At 39.6% G+C, this 5,874-nt stretch overlaps 1 protein-coding gene across 1 annotated transcript in view; it reads right to left on the reverse strand.

Moving 5' to 3' along the window:
* The window catches only part of LOC111247138 (uncharacterized), a 106,791-nt gene that overhangs the window by 16,706 nt on the left and 84,211 nt on the right, over window positions 1-5,874 (reverse strand). The gene's annotated exons all lie outside the window — the stretch shown is intronic.

A 5,874-nucleotide genomic window follows, 5' to 3' on the forward strand; every position in this document is an offset into this window, starting at 1 on the left:
ATGATGCGTGCAAAATATTACCATCCGTTACTCTTGCCTTCGGAAGAAAGTCGGTAATTTCTGAAGCAAAATTTTCGGAACTGAAATTATTTTTCGGCCTGGGCGACCCGTGCGATCTTCAATAGGACTTAGGGTTAAAAAGGAATCAAAATAGTTAAAGAATTACTTTTAATATACTTCGGTTTTCGGCAATTTTAAAGGGAGGTATATTAGCTGCCAACCAGGTCTTCCGAACCAGCTTGGCCGGTTTGAGCCTTCGCATCTTTTAACTTTTTGGCCTGTCCTTTCCGTTCGAATTTTTTATGCGCAGCGTCTTTGAGCGGTATACTAAACAGGTTTACACTTATCAGCATAGCTTAATGCACTATTGAAAAATTACAAATTAATTAAAAAAAAAAGAAAGGTACTTGGAAAATGACTAGTTAATTGCTTAGATCCCCAATGGAAGCTGTAATTCGGATGAATGATTGATATATAGTTCTATATCGGATGAACACCTTCGGAGGAATGACACCCTCAGTACAGACAAAGGAAAGCAAACAAGAGTTATTTAAATATCAGTTGTTGTTTAAATACAGGAGAGTGTAAAAAATTTATATGCAAACCTCTGTTATTATAAGTAACTATTGTAGTTTCCCTAAAGACACCATTATTTAACACGTTAAAACTGTTATTAAAACAGGTAAAGATCTCAAATTAAAAACACTAGATACAACTAGGCTGCTTACGTACAATCGGTAACCATATCTCTAAAAGTTAGTTAGAAATCAAGGCTTTCTTTAAGCTTAGATAGAAAGTACAGATATAAACAACCTGATGTAGCAATAAATATTTATCCCTATTGAAGCGCTCGCTATTTGTAATTCTACATATGTATTAATTTTGATTTTTAGCTAAAATTCAAGCAATAGTAATTAGATTTCAGCTAGATAACTCATTGGGTGCATTGACATCGTCAATAGGAGAGAATTAAGCCGAGACCTATATACAGCGTAAAGCTTAGTGGGTGCTATCTTTGCGACTGGCCACTACATGTTATCATTCACCGGATGTTCCAATATGGAGATATCTAGCAATACGTTTAATTAGTACGATTACCGGCTCCTGATGCGACGCTATATACGCGTCAAATATTACCGACATATATAATCTAGATAGGCGTATTTCTATGGTAATGATTAACAGGTAGTCTTCCGCTATGGAGGAAGCAGCGTGCGCTTGTCGTGACATGGTTGCGCTTGGCACAAAAACCCCGTGTGTGGGCGTAATTTGGCAACAGCTTACGAGTGATATGAAATCTTTTTATGTGGATACATCTTTTACTGGCACTTTATTGAAAAAAAAAAACGAATACATAACAATGAGGAGAAGATTATACAGTTCAACAAAGGAGCGACATCATATCGCGTTCTCAATGCGCGCGGTAGCATGTCGACTCATTGAAACCCTGTCAATTGCACAAGTACCACGCGTTTATTGTATATCGAACGATAAAAAATGACGAGGAGCTTTCAAGAAATAGATAGATACGAATTTTCTATCTATCTATCTATCTATCTATCTATCTGTCTATTCCACCTTATCTCTAAACAGAATAATGGGATTGAATATACGTACTTCAAGTTTTTGGCATTTGTTTACTATTTCATCTATTTACGTCGTATGAATTTAAATTAAGCATGTCTTTGTGCTTTCCGTTTATGATGATGGTAGTAGTATCGACACGTCTATAATACGGTAACTTGCTTAATTTTCTGCCATATTGTTGTGTTGATTCATGTCTGCCACAGGTTTCGGGATTAGAGGGTAGGCAGCTTTGTCTAATCGATAACAAGCAAGCTACTTGCGCAACAACATTGTGTATTTGAAGAGCTAACGAATGATTTTACAGCCATTGTATTTTCATAGTTAGGACAAGAAAATGTCCAGCTTACTAGCTGTACGAAATAGATGCGCCAGATTTTAGCGAGCGGTTCGTCACAACAGGCATGTGTGTGTATCGGCTATTGTTTGTAACAGGAAGCCTATCTTTTCCTAAATCGATGCACAAATTCAGCATGCGAATTAAACATACTAGCCACGGTCCAATATGGCTCTACTAGAAACAGCTTCTGTCCTATACCGAAGAAAGGGAAATTCTGAGGATTCTACAGTTAATCAATAGATCTTCGATGAAGCTGGTTCCTCCTTGCTGCATCTCGGAAGCTAAAATCAACTTAGGCCTACTGTTTCTGCAGTCGCCTACAAAGAGAGCAAGGGCAAACCCTGTGTCACCAGAGTCGGACGAAAGCTCTCTGAGGGCAAAAAGCGAGTAAACTTGATTAGAGTCATTTGCAACACGCCGTTTTGAATTCTTTAGCGACGTATGAAACTTACTGTAGATCGAAAACTTAACTGCGGGAATGACCATCGGCTTACTCACTGTTCAGACAAATCTTCATTTCGGCTAAGAGCGAACTTTCAGCCAGACAAAATACTTTCATACTTCCGGTTCACTAGCAGAGATTCTTCTTCGGATGTTCTGAGAACTGCAATATGGTGTGTAGTGGCAAGTTGTATGTAAGACAGCACGTTTGTTATGTGGAACATACACCAGATACACAACTACTGGCTTTGCGTTTACGTTATCTATCTATGTGAAAAAGACTGCAACGATTTTAGATTCACCTTTTTACCAACTGCTCCCTATGTATGAATGTATGGCCCCGCATAATATTGTGAGACGACGACTACTACTATACGCGTTTTAATCGATCGCAAACTTTGGAAAAATCAACTACTTTTTTCGATGTTTCTAAATTGTGCTTTCGGCTCTCCGACATTTTGTCGTCTGCTTACGCTCGATGTGCTTTCCTTTGCTTAGAAAGGTAAACGAACAGGGAAATAGTCATGCGTCTTTCATTCGTCATAAAGTATCCGCAGTGATTCCGAACGAAAACAAATTATGATAACTGATCATGTCTGGGCGTAATACCGAAGATTGTTTGTATAGATCGAAGCAAATGTTTACTTACAAGCTGAGACCGGTAAGAAACGCGAGCTGAAACGGTCGATCACGTTTACATCCTGTATAGACGCGAAAGCGAATTTCTTATATCAATAACAATCATAAATTGTAATGCGTATCGAGTAAATAGCTTTTCGGTCCCTGACTAACAGTATTATTTTGTCAACCCTAATCTCCATTGCAGCAGCAGCCGCTGGGAGAAGCAGTACTAAATTGCCTCTAATGCACATCGTAATCTAGTACTACACAAGCCCGATAATCGCCTATAAAACTTTCAATGTTATGCCGTCATCTTGTACTAGCATATACGCGATAGGCCTTATGTCGTCGATGTCGAGTGCTGTAAAGCGGAAACCACAGAAAATGGTTTTTGACCATACCAAACAAAAACATAGTGTTTCTCCATAAAGCGCCGTTCCATTAATTGTGCATAACCCATTGATTCGAAGAGCTAAAACAAAAAAAAAAAAGAACAAAAAACGCTCGCTCGTCCATTCTAGCCGACAATTGTGCCATAGTTGGTTATACACATTTTAGGAAACACTTGCTGGGTTTTTCTCATTTAGTAGTCAAGTAGGACGGAGGTATCAACGAGGGCTAAGGTGCCCTGATGGAAGAGCGTCGTTATCATTGAGCTAATCAGGCATATGCTTCAAAACAAGCGGAACGAACAAACTTCTAGCGTTAACGAACCTATGCGACGACGGAAGTCATACCACGTAGATAACATCAATACGACCCTGATTGACAAATATAACAAGCTTATGCGGCTGATAATTTGTCTAACACCTGGGCTAAGTTCAATATGGCTTATGTCTAGACACACATGTTCAAGTCGTTTGTGCATACTGTGTGCATTTCTATAGCTGCTAGCGCTGGAGGTGATCTTCTTTTTATGTTTAGAATAGAGTTAGTACTTATCGTCCGGGTTGCGTAAGATAAGCTATGATAGTGAAACATTCTACCCGTCTCAACGATGGTTTTTACTATGCATGTTGATGACTGCTGGCTGCATGAGTGAGCTAAGTATTAAATTTAGATGTATCGGCAGCCAACAAGTAAGTCATTCCGTTAACGGCAACGGCCGACAATAACGTCTGCGTCGCGAATTTGACGTAAAGGTGCCGTTCAGTCTTGTTATTTGGTTAAAACTGCAATTTAATAGCTATTTCTTATGTATTATTCATAAAACAAGTGAAAATATCCAGTCTAAGCGGCGTATGACTGAGCGGTTACCATAGAGTTACTCTCAAGCCAATTGACTCGTTACGATGAAACGCGTTCTATAAGTGGGTACGTAATGGGCATGTATATATCAGTAGCTTCGACTTCTACGATCTCCCCGTTTGTGCTACTTGATTTTTTTCCCTGCTGTTTTCTGGTATGCGATGTTGCTCAACAATCGATCCTAAGTGGCTATTGTCCAAGTACCATCTGCGGTGCTGCCAAACAATGCCGACAGTAGGAATAGATTAGAAGGCTTACGGACCGATAAGCAGAAAAAAGGAAAGCGCTAGCGTTTATTTATGCACAGACATAAATGACAAACATTCGAATCATCCCGCCGTCTCTAAGAGCAAATATTGCACTTATGTACATCGTCTTTTTCTCTCGCGCAAACACCCACAAACACAGACTGCGGATGAGGCGTGGGAATAGTGAATGGATTGTTTGATTTTTCATTTGATTACTCGTATCGGATCAGTCGCAGGATCTCGTGATAATCACATATCTTTGGCGGACTTTTGCTTTCTATCGGATTTCCTGTCTGTGCAGGGACTCAAGGGGAGTCAACGCCACTCCGCTCAACCAAGCGATTGCCGTACGTCGAAATATGGCCATCGAACATGGGTGTCAATTTTTCTCTCTTCGCTTAAGCCGCCATTCGTCTATACGGCCTTGATGACCGTCGTTGCAAAGGTTCGCAGAGCGCAAGACACCAGCATAAGCAGCAGACCCTTTCCGTTGCCAAATAATTTCTCGGTGGTACTCATTATCCAAACCACGATTACACAATATGTGCTTTTTTTTTTTCTTTTTTTATAAGAATATGCGTGCCATCTATATATCCATATGTGAGTGTGAGTTTATTATAATAAATAAGCATGGTGTAGAAAGTAGTGGCATGTAATATTTAACATGAGAGGACTATTCGAAAGAATCTGTAATACTGTTAAAAGAGAGGGAATAAGAGGATTCTAGAAGGAAGTCGTGGTATGACGTCTAAGAAGTCAATGGACAGAGGCATACACGTACATGAATATGTGGTCTATGATAATGTACCGTGCTCTGGATGACGTATCCCAATGCGGTATCCCGGGGTCACCCGGGGCCTTAGTGTAAGTATTTTTTATATATAAGAGCTGGCGATTAATTCCTGAGTTTCCTACAGCCCCTACGGCTACAATGGCTTTAAACTAGGTTTAAGAAGCTATTTGCAGTTATGGACATGTTTCGGCTGTTCTAGTCAGTGTCTTAATCTCTCCTGTACGGTACAGCGAACAATCTCATATCTTTAATACAAATGAATCGTTATTTTGATTCCTCATAATTTGATAAGCTTATCGATCAGGCAACGACGAAAGATTGTGTGATTACGTATCGTCAAGCTTAGCGATCAAGCTTCAGCCTGCTGACATCGTTGTACTGTACTATTAGATCCTCCGTAGCTAGATTTTTACAGACATTGACTGGTCAGTTAGACAAGCTCTAATAGACGATCATTATGTCCATGATACTGTGGATAACGTAGAAAGTAATATTTTTCAATGCGAGCATGTAGTAATCATTTTTTATGAATGAAAATAACATAGAGCATAAACAAATGGCGAAGCTGGGTACTACATGGGGCTAGTCAAAGGGATTTA

The sequence above is a fragment of the Varroa destructor genome, unplaced genomic scaffold (assembly GCF_002443255.2).
Source record: "Varroa destructor unplaced genomic scaffold, Vdes_3.0 BEIS01000003.1, whole genome shotgun sequence".
Lineage (NCBI taxonomy): Eukaryota > Metazoa > Arthropoda > Arachnida > Mesostigmata > Varroidae > Varroa > Varroa destructor.